Here is a 20,131-nt window from a genome sequence, read left to right as displayed (position 1 = left end):
GTAATATATATATTACTATACGTTATTATATATATTACTATACGTTATAGTAATATATATATATATTTATATGATTTTCAGTCGTGGCAATAGCACACGTGAAACAGAATGTCTACGCAGCGAGTATTAAAATTGTACGATAATGATACTCTTCAGTTTTTGGATTTGTATCAAACGGAACATGTACTTTATAATCCGACGTTGGATGAGTACAGGGATCGTGACATGCGTGCAGTAGCAGCTCAACGAATTTCAGAGGTTTTAAATATAAACGGTTTTGGACCAAAAGAAGTAATCTTAAAATTTAAAAACTTGAGAAGTTCGTATTGTCAAGAATTAAAGAAGATCGCGGATAGTCAAAGGTCAGGAAAATCTACAGATGAGGTCTATAAACCAAAAGTAGTGTGGTTTACGAAGATGAACTCCTTTATTCGTCCTTTTGTACAACAAAGAGAAACTCAATCAAATATGGTAAGTAAAATAAAATTATTATTATTAGAGCTTAGCATTTAATAATAGTAAGTACTTTTAAGAGAGATTAACTACACATATAATAATGCAAATAATATCTTTCTTTGCTAAAATAAGTATCTTTAATGTTGGTTTAATATTTGACGTTGCCATGGTACTGCTCCTTCATTGAAATAGTTACAGTATCTTTCCCGTGTTTGTTCTGCTTCAAAGTTTGCATGTTTGTTACGCGTTGGTGGCAAATTTTGCAAACCATTGTTTCTAAATTGACGCCATGAGCCAGGAATAACATGATGGTTCTCGTCTTTATAGTCAATTAGGCCATTAGATATGTAGCATGGATTGGTTTTTCTCAGCCAGTTGTGCAAAGCACAACATGCACAAACCACTTTGTCCACTGTCTCTAGTTTTAGTGAAATTGGTTTTTCAAAAACTCTAAATTTACTAGCAAGGATTCCAAACGCGTTTTCCACAACTCTGCGTGCTCTGGAAAGTCTGTAATCGTAAATCCTCTCTTTTTCTGATAAATTGCACCGATTATAGGGTTTCATAAGATATTTTTTTAGGAGAAATGCGTCATCTCCTACAATAACTGCATTGGGAGGTATAGTAAAAGCATCGGTTTCTAAAGCAGTATATAATGAACTATTTTGAAATATGCCTCCATCTGATCCCCTTCCTTTAGCTCCAACATCGATATAGTGAAAGCAATAATTACTGTCAACCAAAGCAAGCAATACAATACTGTAACTGTTCTTAAAATTGTAGTAGTCTGAGCCACTTCTTGGAGGAGATTTTATGACAATATGTTTTCCATCGAGAGCTCCTATGCATCCTGGAAAATTCCAACGCGTCCTGAATCCATATTCAATATTTTTTCAATCTTCTTGTGTCATTGGTATCTGAAATAAATTATTTGTTTTCAGGTGCAGCAAAAAAATAATATTGAAACTGAAGGTGATCGAGAAATAAATGCAGAACAAGTAATAGTGGAGGATATTGCTCATGATGAGACTTTTTCTCACACAGCCCAACTTTCGAAAACACCATCCGCATGCAACAAGCCTGTAGAAAAAAGAAAAATGTCTCCCAAGAAATCGGAATCAGAAAATACACTTTCAAAAAAGAAAAAAGATATGAACGTGTGCAAAGATTCAGCCTTTATATCCCATGCTTTAAATAAACTGGAAGATATATCAACACGAGCGGAACAAGTTGCAGAGAAAGAGGATAGCTACGACCATTTCGGGAAATACGTAGGATCATTATTGCGAACCATTGGGTTTCCAGATGCTATGAAATTGCAACAACAGATTACAACCCTGATAATGAATAGAATTTGTGCACCAACTATTCAAAATCAATATAGCTACTCATCTGTACCAAGTACATCCTGCAGTGAAGGAGGAGCTTCCGAACATATTTATTCACCTTCTGATGAAGAACATTCCTGGTTAACCAATCTATAAAAAAATTCTACAGAAAATAATTTTATATTTCATTATCTATAAATTTAATATTATCAATACATTTATAATATTAATATATAATACATAATATTATTTTTTTGTGTTATATAATTTATGAGATAGAAAACAATATAATAACAATAATAATAATTATTATTAATTTTTTACTTACTTCAATAAACTCCTTTAAGCAAGTATAAATGGCATCACAAGTATACGGGATAAATTTACTTATTGTGTTTTTTGGAACAGGAAAAAGAATTCTAAACTTCTAAAAGAATCTCCTGTTGCTAAATAACGCAAGGTTACTGCTAATTTTGTTTTGGCACTTATTGCTTGTCTCATATTGGTGTCACGTTTTCTTATAAGAGGTTGAATACGTTCTAACAAATATGCAAATTGTATTTCTGTCATTCGTAATAAATTTTTAAAATCATTGGAATAATGATTTTTAAGTTCTTCTTGTATAAATGTAGAACCTCCCAAAATTGGACGTTGTAATATCCAATGTCTAATCCACCATCGCCTTTTTCTATGTTTCTTTTGTTCAGTTCCAAGTAAGCGAATAATTTCATAAGCTAAAATAGAACACATAACCTGACAACCATTCAGCAACTATTCTGTTCATGGCCACGATTCGATTTACACTGTCGTGAATTAAAAATTCCATGTGAACAGTTCACGCTTTCCACTAAGCGTAAAAGAAACTAAAGTGAGCACGAAAGCGTAATTCACGTTCGTGGTTCACGCCTCGTGGGAACGGGGCATTACGCGCGCGATCGGCGGCTCGGCCGTCGAGCCTCGAGCGGTAGTGGGGGGACCGTAGGCGTCGCTTCACATATCGGCCCGAAAAGGGCAACTATCTCCGAGCACTGTTCTACATAATGATATCGGTAATGTAACTATAAAGCGTTGGTAATATACCGACACTTTTAGTTACACTTAGATAAGGGCGTTCACCCGTCGGAGTTCGCCCGTCGCTCCGGCATCCTCTTAATGAAACAATACTTTATTATAGTGTTTTGAAAATCTCTCGAGATAAGCTACAAGAATATAAAATAAAAAATGGGGGGTTCCATTTAAGAAAACATCGATCACATTGACCTCACTTTGAAAAGGTCACTCAAGGTCAAGTCCATATTTTTATCATGTGATCCCCTCGAAATCATGCAACTTTTGTCTGAAACATTTTTTCCAATCTCTTTTACTTTAAAAGATATTCAGTTGCATCACTTAAAATGATACACTCTGTATATATGCTACAATATCAATTCATAATCGATATTTAATGCGATTAGGAGTTCTTTGATTTGCAAAGTATATCTTATAGGAGGTATATAATTGAATAGAAAGGCATATAATTTGAAAAAAAATTTTGGTGTAATTTATTTACATTTTATATAAAATTTTATTAAGTTTTATACAAAAAGCATGTGTCAAAAAAAATATATAATGATTTACAAATCTACTAAAACTTCAATTTATAAATACATATACATTTATATGTATATTATCTACATATATTATCATTCACATACATTACATCAAAATAATATATATATATATATATATATATATATATATATATATATATATATATATATATATATATATATATATATATATATATATATATATATATATATATATATATATATATATATATATATATATATATATATATATATATATATATATATATATATATATATATATATATATATATTATTTTGATGTAATGTATGTGAATGATAATATATGTAGATAATATACATATAAATGTATATGTATTTATAAATTGAAGTTTTAGTAGATTTGTAAATCATTATATATTTTTTTTGACACATGCTTTTTGTATAAAACTTAATAAAATTTTATATAAAATGTAAATAAATTACACCAAAATTTTTTTTCAAATTATATGCCTTTCTATTCAATTATATACCTCCTATAAGATATACTTTGCAAATCAAAGAACTCCTAATCGCATTAAATATCGATTATGAATTGATATTGTAGCATATATACAGAGTGTATCATTTTAAGTGATGCAACTGAATATCTTTTAAAGTAAAAGAGATTGGAAAAAATGTTTCAGACAAAAGTTGCATGATTTCGAGGGGATCACATGATAAAAATATGGACTTGACCTTGAGTGACCTTTTCAAAGTGAGGTCAATGTGATCGAATATATTTATAAAATGTACGTCTTAATGTGACGGGCATGCCAAGTTTTTATACTTTGCTTTGGTGTAAGTTTGTTTCATGTGAGCGGACCTAGGCCCGTATTCTGAGCTCACATTTAGAGGCACATCTAAAGTGCCACATTTAGAGGCGCAGATAAATGTACGACTAAAGTCAGTCGTATTTTCATCGCACATTTATAGCGCCTCTAACTTAGAGGTACATTTATGATTTTAGAGGTACATTTATTTATTTATTTACTATGTTGTATATATATTATGCTTATTACGCGCATACGGCACTGTGATTGCCCTTCAAACAGTTCATTATATCACGCGCCATAAGTTAAATTACTAAATTTCACTTAGATCTTTCTTTCTACTGCAATATAAAACGCAAACGCGCATATAATTGTAACAACATTCTTTAATTAACCGATATTTTTGTCGGAACTTGTAATCATTATAAACGTCTCCAAAAACGTCTATTCTATTTCGAAATATCCGCGGGTCACGATCACGCACTGCTTTTATTTCCCAAATTTCGATCGCATGATCAATGGCCTAGTTTATAATGTTGTGCCTCCGTGGAGGTACAGAGATTTTGTTGGGATCGTTGGCCAATTGGAACTTAGGAGCTCAGGATCGTACAGGGTCTTCTCGTCGCTTTAATTAATTATGTAATCGTATTAAAATAAAAGGTCGTTTATTCGAATACATCAACTTTAAATCTTCCTTTCTTTTTCGCACTTCAACTCGACTTATCGCTGTATAGAGTTGCTTCGCGTGCTTGATATCGCGGCTGCCGTCGCGAGATCAGCTGGGAGGTTCTTTATTAATAAACCATTTACGTTTGTCCGTCTCGTGGTTGCTATTGTTAATCTATTCGCACTATCTAATTGTATGATTATAACTGTTTCGTGTGATTTTATGATTGGGACTGCCTGGCGCTCGTTCGAGGTGGGTAGTTTTATCACTTCCTGTTCGATTAGTTTTCGGAGGGGATAGCTTAACGACAGGACCATAGGTGGTCGTGTCGCTCAATTTCGGGTGGAAAAAACCCGGATGCAAGCTACGTATATTCTTTGCTTGCATTTCCGGCGCGCCGTTCTTCAAGTCTCGCGATTGATAGAATTAATCAAACTTACGTACCATCAAGTACAACGCGCCGGGATTACGTATAAATGTGCCCTCGGGCACATTTAGTGGTACATTTATCCAAAATGGCATAAATGTGCTATAAATGTGGTTCAGAATACGATTTTCACTATAAAGTTGCGCATTTAAGCTAAAAATGGCGATCTGCCTTTAAATGTGCCGCAAAATGTGCGCTCAGAATACCGTCACATTTATCGTATCATCTAAGGTACATTTAGAGGCACATCTAAAGATAGATGTGAGCTCAGAATACGGGCCCCAGACTTTATGAGAAATTTTCTTTCAAATTATACATCTGTAAGAATTGTAATACTAATCCTGTAATACTTTGCAAATTAAAGGAATCCTAATCGCACTAAATATCGATTATGAATTGATATTATAGCATATATCATAAGTACTTGGCTAGTTACATTGATCTTATATATTTTTTTAAATAGTTTAACAATTTGTTAACAGTATTTAATATTTTTTTATATTTATATTTATTGCATATAAGTTTGGATATTTTTTTATGTACTTGGCGTGTATTTTTTATCTTTTTTTAAAAAGATTTTTGTGGAGGGATCATATTTTCTGTGTGCTATAATTTTAATAAATAATGAGCGAAATAATGAAGCTAAAATCTTTTCAAAACTTTTTATTTTTATCTTTTTACTCAGGATCATCACCTTCACAATATATGTCACGGTCAAGGTCATACTTGTATCTCTTTTTAATATATTCTCATATAGCGTAAAGTTACTGAACTTTAATGTTAAAACGAATTTTAAAAATGATAAGAAAGCTTCGACTGCTTTAAATTGCGTTATTCAGATATGAATAATTCCACATATCAACAGGTCAAGGTTATCCGTACTGTATATGTTTTTATAATGAAAACTACTAAAAATTTTTATTTGTTTATTTAAAATGTGACAATTGATCAAGTTTTTTAAATCTTATGACAATTAAATTGCATTTATTCTTATATTTTTAACATTAAAAATTGGAAAAGATATAAAAATAAGGCTCTTAAACGATTAAAATCAAGAATCAAAGTAAAATGGCAAAAGAGCCACGCACAGCTTTTTGGGGCGCAAAGATATATATTTTAAACCAAAAAATTAAAAAAAAAAAAAATCAATTACATGATTCGCGAAAGGCGGATGTTTCGGCCCTTTTTTGAGCCCTCATCAGCGCAAATAATAATAAAATTAACAATATAAACGGCATACAAAATGAATCTTAAACAGTTAAAGCGCAAAGTTACATGATAACCGATGATAGAAGGCGTAATCTCTCCTGTCGCTCCAAAAGGCAAAAACCATTCTCCATGTAGTCCATGTTATTTCGCGGCAGAAATCTCGATTCTTTAAGCGTAAATCCAATTAATTATCTTACATTTCATTGTAATTTTTATGTTTAATTTATAATTATTTTACTGTACTTGACAACCTTCTAAATGTTATTTATTTATTTATCTATTCAATATAACTCATTTGACAACCATCCTTTTTACAATAACTATTTGGTTTTATTTTTTGGATATTTTGTCCGGACCGTTTTATATATATTTATTTATTTATTATTAGGTGTAAGAAATTGGATCGATTCGTGGATCGCTTCAAAAGGTGACCAGTTTTTTCAACGCGGGATTTGTACGCTGCCCGAAAGATGGGAGAAAGTAGTGGCCAGCGATGGACAATACTTTGAATCATAAATGTATAACCAGTTTTTTACAATAAAGCCTCGAATTTCGGATAAAAACGGCGGAAGCAAAGTTGTACACCTAATACTTTAACTTATTATACTACAGACAATGCTGATATATTGTTTTTCATTTTCACCGTTTGACAACCTTTAATTTGTTTTGTATCGTTGTTCACCGCTATTGGTAACATGTGTTTTTATCATCTCACCTTTTCGCTGAACGATACTTCTCATTACTCTGTTTAGTGAGTTTGGTTAAGATTTGCGTTGCCAAGGGATTTGTACTGTCGACTTGTGCGTTGCGTCTCTTTTACGTAAGTCTTACTACTGTAATTTCCGACACGGATCTTCTCTCTCTTTTCGTTTTTTGACACAAACCACTCCGCTCATATTACAGACACAGTTCACCATGTTCTTGGATTTACGCTTAAAGAATCGAGGTTTCTGCCACGAAATAACATGGACTACATGAAGAATGGTTTTTGCCTTTTGGAGCGACATGAGAGATTACGTCTTCTATCATCGGTTATCATGTAACTTTGTGCTTTAACTGTTTAAGACTCATTTTGTATGCCGTTTATATTGTTAATTTTATTATTATTTGCGCTGACGAGGACCCAAAAAAAGGGCCGAAACGTCCGCCTTTCGCGAATCATGTAATTGATTTATTTTTTTTTTAATTTTTTGGTTTAAAATATATATCTTTGCGCTCCAAAAAACTGTGCGTGGCTCTTTTGCCATTTTACTTTAATTCTTGATATTAAAAATTGAATTTACTGGCATTTTCCTAGTTTACATCTTTATTTGAAATTAAAAAAAAAACAAATTAAAAGTCGAGAAACATATAATTTATTAAAATTTATTACATTTTTTTTTAACAGATAAAAGTGTTCTCTACATTTCGGCTTTGGAAAAGCTTTTATATATGGCGAAAATCATTAAGCTGCCGAAAATTCACTGAGGCGAGACGTTATATACAAGAGAATTTATTTCTGTCCGATTTGATTTTCGGCAAGGCTCTGATTAAATTCAAAAGTATGTGCGTGGTATTTTTAAATTTCTCTTTGGTGGATATCAGTGTTGTTGAGAGACTATCACTGTTTGACTTTGTCGAGTTGCAGGTAAGCTCAATATTCCATCAAAAATGACAAAGTTAGTGATAAAATACATATAATTTATGCCATAGATGAGCAAAATAAAATATACATTTATAATTTGTCCAATTCTTTTCCAGTGCCTTTTCAGTTCTTTCCTTTTTTTATAAAAACATAAGAAAATAAATACCTTAGAATTGGAAACTATGTAGAAGTTTTCAAAGTCAAAAATTTTGCTCATTAAAATTTTTTAATAATTGGTAATTCAGAACTAAAACTTTGGTAAATGTTCGGAATAACTTACACATCACGGATCGTTTTCATTTTTACATATTGTTGCGTCCGAGAAAGGATTTCTGTTTGAGAGTCGATCTCGACGAGATCGCCCGAAATTAAGATACGCTCAGACTTGAGCGAGAAACGTGTGTAGCGCGAATCCGAAGATCCGCTGGAGGAACGGGTTGAGATGATAACTCACGTGGATGTAAATTTGATGAAAGTTTTATTATCATACACTGGGAGCCAGCGACGGAGCGTATTACGCGCCTACGATTGGAAATCTTCGTATAAATCCTTGTAATTCCTATCGTTTCCGCGTTTCTGAAATCTTGTAGAATTTCTTGTTAGAAGCTCTCGCGAGGAAATCTTGATCGCGGACGCCATTGATCTTTAGTGCGAGGCAGAGAACATTCGCGAGACGGTTAATTCTATCGTCGGCTCTCGAACTCCCCACTTTCACACGTTCACAATATCTTAACAACAAGAAAGTAACGAATAATATTTAAAGATACTAAAGAATTGACCGCCGTGAGCATATAAAAGGCGCTTGGATGCGAGACACTTCGTAATGAATAGAGTAAGAAAACGAGTAAGCCTAGATCGAACGCGACACGAGCGAGAGTAAAGACAAGAGAATGAGAGAGATCGATGAATTTCGACCGGCTCAAATCGTCGTCGTAGGCACACTAAACCGATCGACCGCGGAAACTCGCGCTCTGCCGATGGCAATAACAAGGTTTTTCGACGTCGATCATTCGAGAACTTGCTGTTTGTCACAGTCTTTCATCTCAAAAGGCAGCAAACAAGCACGCTCCGATCGGCTGAACGTGATTATTTACTCTCGCTCGGTCGAGCTTTGATTTAAGCTATTATTGTCTTAATTTAACGGCGACAACCGTTTGAATTTTGAACATACCGCCCGCCTTGGAACGATAGTTCCGAAATAATTAATACAATACAGATAACTGAAATGACAAGAGCGCATGCAGCAATTGATGGCATAGGCGAAGATGATTTTCATCTACGCCGCGTAGTGACGTATTGAGCGTGCCGCCCGCCATGGCGGAGTAGCAGTCGATGTAACGATGCATCCACCATCGTTACTGCACCGTTCCCGGCTGCCGATCCGCCGGAAGTCCGCCGTCCGACAAACACCGGTCGGGCAAATGCGGAGGCGCCGAGCGCCCATTTTTAAACGATAATACGACAGCCGAAATCGATACCCGCGTCGAAGGACCGCCCACCGCCCACCGACGCGGCCGCAAGGGACCACCCGACAGCTAACGGCTCCTGCCGGATTTACGCTGCGCGATTAATAATCGATACGCGACCGAACACCCGAAAACGCGAATCGCGCTGCGCGCAATCGCGGTGCATTGCATGCACCCCCGGCATTGCATACTCGCACACATACAGTGCGTAACCGCACACACACATTGTACATACTCGCATAGATACTTTATACGTACTCACACACCGACATTGCGTAACCGCACACCGACATTGTGTAACCGCACACAACATTGTACATACTCGCATCTAAACTTTATCCGTACACGCGCATTCATACATTATCCGTTCTCACACTCGCCCCTCGTCTTGCGCGCACATACACTCACACACCTCGCACACCTATACATACACTCACGCTGTACCACCACACATTTACACGCAATAAATTACGTTTTTACCAAACAACCAATCGCATTCGTGTCTCGATACCGCTTTCCCGAACCCAGGATCCCGACCGAGTTATCCGTCGCCCGCCTCGCGAAAGCGGCATGTTACAGTCGCATTTTGACATTTGGAACTTAATCTAATAACTTATAATAAGAATGTGTAATGCAGCGAAGCGGAGATGCCTAATTGCTCGTCGCCTCACTGCTGACAGCCAGCACGCACAATTTTGTTACGTCCGGCGGACTCCACGATTCTTTTCTTTCATCGTAAATAGAGATTAGCGGTATCTTAAGAGCGCATTACGCCTTGAAATAAACAAATGGAAACTGAAAGGCGAGACAAACTTTTCGGAAACAAAAATTGAGAGGATATATGATACAAACAGGAAACTAGAGCATATCTGATCTAAGAAATAAGCAAAGCTTGGATGACAAATTCTCTTACTAATCTAAATTATGGTTGAACAAGGAGAACGAAAGAACGAAGGAAGGGGTTTTGGAGGTCGCCTTCTCTTTCCTTCTTCTTAAAAATAAGAGAAGAATTAATATTTTAGCCTTGTAAGATTTTAATATTTTGTAAGAATCAAAGGATCGCATTTAATTGCCGCAATTGAATGCGATCTCTCCAAGTATGTAAATCAGAAAGAAAAGAATCGTCAAGAAAAATTTTTTTGCAAATGTTGCATCCCCAAAATTTGTCTAAGGTGGGGGGTGTTACGTCCGGCGGACTTCACGATTCTTTTCTTTCATCGTAAATAGAGATTAGCGGTATCCACACATTTACACACAAACATATTAGATTTTAAGCAAGTTATTTTACAATAACAGTCTATAAAAATGAATCAGATGATTCATTATTAAATTGTATCTTCAAAAAATTATTCGTTTTATTTCTTTGAATAAATGTAAAGTTAGATTTTAAAATTCGAGCAATTTATTAACCCGACCTCCTTCCTGTTAACCGAAATCGCACAAGGTCCCGTCCCGGGTAATAAGGATTCAGTTCCTTTACCAGAAAAGGGACCACCGAGCGAACGGCCTTTCGATAGAGTAAGAGCGACCCTTCCGGTCGTTGACCTATCTGGGACCCTGGTCTGTTCATTCGACTCTAGGACACGCATCGTCTAGCGTTTGTCTAGAGGTAGGTAGGTTACGCCCTCCCGCTGACTCTTCCTTTATTTGAGTCTGGACGTAACAATTTCACAATCGGCCTTTTATACTCGGAGATGGCCATCCTCACTGTGACTACCCGAACGAGGCCGTCGGAACAGAGATGACACTTAGTAACTCGGCCAAGTTCCCATTTGCAGGGAGGTAACAGAGGATTACGCAAAAGAACGAGTTGCCCGGTCTTAATCGGCGGCTTCACCTTTCACCATTTTGCTCGTTGTTGCAACGTAATCGTTACTCCATAACTTCCAGAATCGCTCGGTGACGTGTCGTACGAGTTGCCACCTCGAAAGATGATTTTCGTTAAGATCGAGTAATGATGGTTCCGGGTTTACGGTTAGAGCGGATCCGACCAAGAAGTGACCGGGGGTCAAACATTCGTAGTCCTCAAGCGTATCGGAGAGGGCGCAATCGGCCTAAAATTCAGACACGCTTCGATTCTGCATAACAAAGTCAAGAATTCCTCGAATGTTAGCGTATGATTACCTACCACGCGGCGCATATGAATTTTTACGCTACGTACTCCCGCCTCCCACAATCCGCCGAAATGCGGAGCAGACGGGGGAATGAAATTCCACGTCACGTTATCGGAGGCGGTAAGGTTCAGAAAATTCGGATCTCGTAATGCTGATCTGTACACGACTGTCAATTCTCGGTCCGCCCCGACGAACATGGTCCCGTTGTCAGAGTACATCGATTGCGGAAGACCGCGACGAGCGCAAAAGCGAGAGTAAGCATTTAAGAAAGCTTGAGCGGAGTAGTCGCTTAATAACTCCAAATGTATTGCTTTAGTCGCTAAGCAGATGAATAGCGCGATGTATGCTTTACGTGAAGTAATACCTCGTCCCGTAGTCCAGTAAAATAGTATCAAAAACACCGAATATCTACAAAACGGATAGACAAGCCAATTTTTTGAAGATGAGTAGAAGGTCATAGGAGATGCCCGAATTCACAAAGTTCCAACAAAATTTCCCTGTGCGTCGGCGGCCATCTTCAAAATAGGGGTAAGTTTGGATATTTCGGCTCCTATTGGTCGAATCTTTTTCCTTTTTTTTTAGTTTTGTAGGAAAAAATATTTGCTACAACTTTTGTTTGAAAATCTTTTTAATAGCTGTCAGGAAAGAAAGTTACAACCAAAAAAATGCCGTCAATTTGGGGTTAAACATTTTTATTGACAATTATATTGCCCCTGTTAGTTTTATCAAAAAAATGTTTTAAAAAAACTTTATAGGACTCACTTCTCTACAATTTTCGTATATCCGCTTTTGCGGTGACTCAAAAAATACCAGAGGTAGAGGGCGCCAAAATTGACTGTGTCTAGTAAATGCTATTTCTTGGGGAAAATTCACGGTTTTATTGTGAATTGTCGTACATTAAAACTCTTCCAAATTTTCTGATTATAGCTTTCATTATTGTTTTGTGTATAACCTTCTAGACACCTTTGCAGCAATTCTTTTTTACTTAGGGCTTCGTGCACAGGTTTAATGGCTGTTTGAACGATGTCCAGTAACGCAGGTTTATGTACGTAATTCTTGAGAGTCCCTGCAGTCTTCCCTTGCTGCTCGCATTTTCGTTCATATCTTTGTCAATTTTGTGAATATTTTAATGCGCTTTGAATCATTGATTTTTGAAACTATATACAATTTAATAAGCCGATAAAAAAAATCGATTTTTTTCACTCGACAAAGGTGTAACCCCTTAATGATTTCGAATTACTTAAAAAAGATCTAATTCTTTTTGAGAATCCTCTTATTGTTCCGATTGAAGAACAAAATATAGAACTTCAGGCAGAACATTGCGATTTGCACAATGATCTGTCTCTTAAATCGTAGCCAGAAAAAGGTGTTGAATTTTTTAAGATTTTAAATTCATCAAAGTATTCCGAACTTATAAAATTTGGTCTCCGAATTTTTTTTATGTTCGGCTCTACGTATTTATGTGAATGTTCCTTTTCAAAATTAAAATATACGAAAACAGATAAACGTTGCCGAAAACCGGTATAAATAGAGCGCGTTTCTGAATATCGAGATCTGATCTTCCGCACCGCCAGAGTCTGTAAGACGCCTGGAAACCGCCTAGATCCTGAGTCGCTCAGAGAGAGAGAAAACGGGGTTGGGTGTATTCAGCCTCCGCCGAGAGTTTGCGGCATCTCCGAGAGCGATCCTTCCGAGAGCGATCCTTCCGAGACCGATTAGAACGAGGCAAACGGGAACGGGCGTACTCGTCCCCGTCGAGAGTACTCGACACCTCGCATAAATCCGACCACCTGCGTGCAACGGCAACCTTCTAGTGGTGGGGAGTTCCCTGCCATCGACGGGTGTTCTCGTCGGCCGTTGCACTCCCGAATTACACGGGGACAGACCATTCCGACTTATTACCGAACGCACTAGACACGCTTATCTAATCCGGCCCGACCGCCATTACGACATCGGGACTCGCCATTGATACGGCGCGCTAAGACCCGCGCCGGGGGATGCTTCGCATCCTTACCGCGACACCGATCGACATACGCGATCAATACCTACGCGTCGAAGGACCGCCCACCGGGCCGACCACAATTACCGCCCGACAGCTAACGTCATCTGCCGAAATCGCTGGTCGCGATCCGTAATCGATATTCTATCGATCCGCCAAAATCGCGAACCGCGCAACGCATCCGTGCGTTGCATTGAATGCACCGCACCCGATACGACCGCACCACGATCCGTTCAACATTGTACACGCATTTATATTATAATCATTTATACATCGCACACCGCCGTATCGCCGTACAGGCGACCGCTTCACGCACACAGCGAACTACACCGACGCGCACTCACACGCGTGTATCATCCGCTCACACATAACGATCTTACATGGCCCCGGATCTCGACCGAGTTATCCGTCACCGCCTCGCGAAAGCGGTTTATTACAACATAAATGGTTTAGAAAATCAAATTGATGTTTAGGCGATTGTTCTCTTTTTTCTTTCTATTTTTTCATCTTTAATATAATTTTTCCTTTCCATATATATATGTACGTGAACGGATTATTCTTCTTTAGTGGAATAAGCCTACTGGGGAAACCACTTAAAAAAAACGCATTAACAATAGTACCTCATGGGTGATGTGGAAATCTATTGTCTCGCAATTATAATTATATTATAATTATATTGCAATCATTCTATATTATAATTATATATTACGAGTATATTTTTTGACATTATCGATAATATGATTTTGATGTACGCGAAAATAAATTACATATTATTTAACGTTATGAAGTGATATAATTGTAAAACGGGTTAAGAGGAAACTTTGAATTAAGTATCACAAAAATATGTAAATTATATAAACGGAATACATAATATATTGATTTAATAATTTAACGTAAAAGAAAAAAATATAATAATATTTTATATCAATGAAATATAAAATATTAAAGAAAAAAATTTTAATTTTGAGAATGTTCACGGTGCTTTCAGAAAAATATTGTCTTATCATTATATTTAGACATCCTTACATGCGGACGCTCCTGAGACGTAGCGTCGCGCTCCTTAGTTACGCGTATCTGGCGACTCGTTGCTAACATGCGAGCGAGGAGTGGGGGGAAATAGGCGTGAGCCACGGAATCGGGCCGAAATGTGCAAGTAAATCCCAGCACTGATATAATGAAATAAAAAAAGAAAATAACATGTATTGTATATCTCATTTATGCTATATAAAATAAAAATAAATAAATTTATTTATTTACGTGTAGAGAGATAAGAATAAAATAGAAGAATAAATGTTGAACAAATACAAAAATATAATAATGAGAATGAAAGAATAATGAATGAACAAAAAGAGAGAGAGAGCGAGAGCGAGGGCAAGGGCGAGGACGAAAGCGAGGGCGAGAGAGAGAGAGAGAGAGAGAGAGAGAGAGAGAGAGAGATTGATCTTTATTAGCTTTCTCAGCTATTTGTAATACAAATCTAGTTTACATTAATTACAATATACTCCTTTAATATTCGCTTAAACGGCACAATTCTTTCATTCCGCTTTATTTCAGCTGGCAAGGCGTTATACATTTTCATTCCTTCGTAAAACATGCTCTTTTGCGCACTCTTTGTTCTGCGATATTTTATTGCAATATCCCCAGCTTGTCGTGTTTGCCTTTCACTCTCATTTCCCACAATTTCTAATCTATTTCTTAATTGCCCCGGTAACATGTTCCTTAAAATCTTAAAAATAAATATTCACGCATTATAATATAGCCTCTGTTTTATGGACATAAACTACAGCGCTTGTAGCATACGCTCCACTTTGGTATGTCTATCACATTGCAATATGATCCTCATGGCCCGGTTTTGTGCTTTTTGCAATTTACTCAGCTGTGTTTCTCCCATATCAATTAACAGCGTCGCACAATACTCAAAGTGAGGCGCTATAATTGTCTTATATACAATACATCTAGTGAATGCCGATATATAATTACCTATTCTATTAAAAAAACTCGTTTTTTCCCTATATTTTTTTAGCATATAATCACAGTCGTCCTTAAATCGTAGTCTATCGTCAATAATTATGCCTAGGTATTTCATTATTTCCACACGTTCAATCTCAGTTCCATCCAAACATTTCAATGTTATATTACCTCGCAGTTCTTTTCTTATACTTCTAACAATCATATATTTCGTTTTTCCTGCATTCATTTTTAACTTATTTATATTCATCCACTCTTCTACTATAGTAAATGCCATATTCATTTTGCTCTCTAATTCCGCGCTGCTTTCTCCAGTTACATATATTAACGTATCATCTGCAAACATTTTTATACTACATCCTTCTCGACAGATTTTTATTATATCATTTATATATACTATAAATAACAAAGGTCCTAATACAGATCCTTGCGGTACTCCATATTCTGTGGTCATTAATTTAGACAATGTATTATTAAATTGAACCTGCTGTGTTCTATCCTTTAAATATGATCTTAACCATTCTATAACCATTCCCCTAATTCCATATTGATATAATTTCTCTAATAATCTTTCTCTATCTATTGTTTCAAAGGCTCGCTTAAGATCCATGAAAATTACCCCTACCATTTTTGCCTCACTAACTATCAATTTCCATTCATCAATGACTGATTGAATCGCTGTTTCACACGAATACTGTTTTCTAAAGCCCGACTGATGTTCTGTTATAATACAATTATTTTCTAAATACGTTTCAATTTGCTTTTTAACTACTAATTATAACACTTTTTCAAATATTGGTAACATATTTATAGGCCTAAATTCACTTGCTTTTCTAGCTTTCTCTACTTTTGGAATCGGTATTATTGTAGACGTTTTCCAACCTTTTGGACAGCAACCTTCCTTCAAAGAATTATTTATTATATCAACAAATTCCTCTTTTATTACGCAAAATACTGCCTTTAATATATCGCTAGTTATTCCCTCCTGTGTACCTTTCTTTTTTGGTAGTCCCATAACAATTTCCTGTAAATGCTCTATACTAATCATTTCAAAATTTTTCATAATTCCCTCGTTTTCAATAACATAAATAATTCTTTTACATGCATTCCCAGTTTTACTCCCATTTATAGATTTTACTATACTATTAATACTTTGTATATAATATAAATTAAATTTATCTGCTATATTGAATCCTTCAGTGCTGTCTAATATTTCAAAATCTATATTCTCTACTTCCCTCTTACCCTCTGGTTCGCCTCTAATTATTTCTTTTAGTGTTTTCCACATAGATGTAGGATTTTCTTTATTAATATCTATCATATTTTCATAATATTCTTTCTTCTTTGTCTTAATTAATTTAACTACTGTATTTCTTTCAATTTTAAATTGCAACCAATTTTGTTCCGTGTCAGCATACAATGCCTTCCTATATGCCTCATCCCTTTTAGCCGCTGCTTCTCTTATTTCATCCGAAAACCACTTTTTCCCTTCCCATATTCTCGGAATTTTAAAATTTTTTCTAGGTGCTGTGGCGTCCAACGCATTTACTATACTATCAACAAATTTCTTCGCTCTCACACTGATATTCATATCTTGGTTTTTCTCTAATTTATTTTCCTCTAATTTAATAAATTCAGCTATATTAAACTCTCTATATTTCCTACCACTAAGTTCTCTGTATTTATTATCAAATTTATTCGCATTCAGTTCAACTTTTAGCCACGCATGGTCCGTTATTTTAGGTTCATGCATTACCTGCATTTCTATTTTATTATTAGCAAAAATTAAATCTATAATTGTTTTACTATCTTTCGTAATTCTCGTCGGTTTATTTACATATTGTTTCATGCCTAAGCTCAACATTGTCGTTTGTAACTTCCTTGTATAAAACGAATCTAACATAATATCTATATTAAAGTTTCCTATTATCATACATTCTCCCCGTATTATTAACTCTTCTATTATATCCTCCAGAAATCTCACGAAATCACCATGCGATGCACTCGGTGAATGATATATTACCATTATTATTCCTCTATACAATTTTTCTTTCACCTCAATCGCAGCACACCAACAATTCGATTCTAATTTTTTTACTAATACTATTTCATATTTAACATCATCCCTTATATATAAAACAATCCCTCCTGTATTTCTATTTTCAGCATCGCATCTAATTATATTATAACCTGGTACGTTCACTTCACTGTCTTCAATTTCAGCAGTCAATCTTGTCTCTGATAACGCTATGAATTTGATGATGACGGCGGATTTACTTTCTTCATAATCTGATGTTGTATCTCATCTTTATGCGCCATCAAACTTTGCGCGTTTGTATACAATATTATTTCCGCTTCCTTCTGTAGTTGCTATTTCGCATCTTCCCAGCCGGCTCTCCTCTTCTCCTCTTGTATCGCCCTTTTAAATGTTGGACATTCTGGGCTAAGGGCGTCGTGTTCATCACTTATCTTCAGGTTGTATGTTCGAATTTTAAACATACAATTTACACATTTTTTCTTTGTTGCCGTACATTCAATCGCTTTATGATTTCCCGCACATTTGTGGCATGTTTCATCTCGCGTACAATTTTTTGCAATATGATAGTATCCCCAGCATTTAAAGCATCTTTTAACATTAATGTGATTGAATATAGGACATTTTCTCCATCCTACATTTAGTTTCTCCTTTTTCAACATCAATTCATGCGTTTCTTCATCTACTTCAATTATTATCGAACCTTCTTCTTTTTCTCTTCTTCTAAGTTGATTATTATCATTTCTTTTTTCTTTAACTATTTTCTTCACTATTCGCATTTGGAATCCATCATTTATTGCATCAATTCTATTCTGCTTCTTGATTGTAGTTATTAAGTCATCATCATCCAATCTCATTTCTTCTTCGCTGACATTGATAATTTTTATTTTTGGCTTCATCTGCGGTGATTCCGTAACTTTGAAATTTTCTCCTAGTTTGTCCTGCACTGTGGCTTTCAACGTTTTAATTTCTTTTCCAGTTTTACAACCCATGATCACTGTTCCCTTGCTTCCTTTTTTAAGCTTCGTTATTCCCATCGCCATGTTTTTGATATCTACCTTTTCTTTTATCAATTTTTTTGTAACTTCACTCTCTTGTTGAATCTTGGGTTTGATAATTATAACATTCTCTTTCTTTTTCTCTTTAACCGCTTCACTATAGCTCCTTTGTATTCCTCCTGTTGATCCACATACTTCTCCCTGTATCATTCTTTTCAACTCTTCTAGCAGTTCCTGCTTAACATTTCCCAATTCTTCTCGAACTATTTCCTTGACCATCATTTTAATTTCCTTCTTACATGCTGTTTCATCTTTTATTTCCTTCACTATTTTTATAAGCCAATCTATTTTTACGTCAATAGTCGATGATCCACTCGCTCCTGATATTCTATTTCCACTACTTGGCGTCGTAAACGAACCTATAGATCCTGTAGATCCTAGCCTGTCCCTGCCGCCCCCGGCCACTGCCGATGCCTTCTTCATATCTGCTTCACTTTCAATTGTAAATCTGTCAAATGGGCCAGAACACGATGCTAATTCTTGATTTCTATCGTAAATCCTATGCTTGTTTACACATCCAGTTGCCCGGAAAGCGAAAGACTCGGGTTCGATTCCCGATTCAGCCACTCGTACCTCGCATATTTTTTCAGACCCGCAAATGTTGTTTTCTAACAGTTATTTGTCGGGCTGAGGAAGTGTATAAACGCCCTACACAGACACGACAGTGCCGCTGCCACGGCAGAGATGGATGCTTGGTTCGTGCCTCCTCCCGCCTTAAATCCCCCCCTCCTTGGCGTCGTAAATGAACCTGTAGATCCTGTAGATCCTAGCCTGTCCCTGCCGCCCCCGGCCACTGCCGATGTCTTCTTCATATCTGCTTCATTTTCAATTGTAAATCTGTCAAATGGGCCAGAACACGGTACCAATTCTTGATTTTTATCGTAAATCCTATGCTTGCTCACACATCCTGGATGGTAAAACAACTTAATACGATTAACCTGATAGCAAGACTTGCATGTCACCACCTGATTTTTTATTGTCTTTTTACATGCCGAGCATCGATATTCAGCACATTCATCGCCCATGCCGATAATTATGGGCCGAAACCGCTAATATCAGCGTAAGCGATCAGTCACCTCTGTTCCACTGTCACACGTCAGCACTTTTGTGTCCACCTTTAATGTCTACCTGTCGTGTGAGACTTTGGTGTCCCAGACAGGAAATGCACTTCTCACGCCCACAAATCAGCATATCCCGGCTAGATAACACTCATGGCTAATGCCGGTCTATGCCGCTATGACTTGAATAACTTTCTATCACTCCCCGTAACTATTTAACCGTTTAAAAGTTATTACTTTTGCGGAGCGATGTTTGACACGTCTTCTCCACTCAGAGAGAGAAAAATGTGGAAGAGAGAGGGAGGGAGAGAGAGAGAAAGAGAGGGAGGGAGAGAGAGAGAG

The 20,131-nt window shown here is 36.3% G+C and overlaps 1 pseudogene; it reads right to left on the bottom strand.

Moving 5' to 3' along the window:
* Window positions 1-593: 593 nt before the first annotated feature.
* Window positions 594-2,409, bottom strand: LOC115246280 (annotated as a pseudogene).
* Window positions 2,410-20,131: the final 17,722 nt, after the last annotated feature.

The sequence above is a fragment of the Formica exsecta genome, unplaced genomic scaffold (assembly GCF_003651465.1).
Source record: "Formica exsecta isolate Colony F162 unplaced genomic scaffold, ASM365146v1 scaffold145, whole genome shotgun sequence".
Taxonomy (NCBI): domain Eukaryota; kingdom Metazoa; phylum Arthropoda; class Insecta; order Hymenoptera; family Formicidae; genus Formica; species Formica exsecta.
The sequence above is the reverse complement of the archived record's forward strand: the minus strand, read 5'-3'. Positions and strand labels throughout refer to the sequence as shown.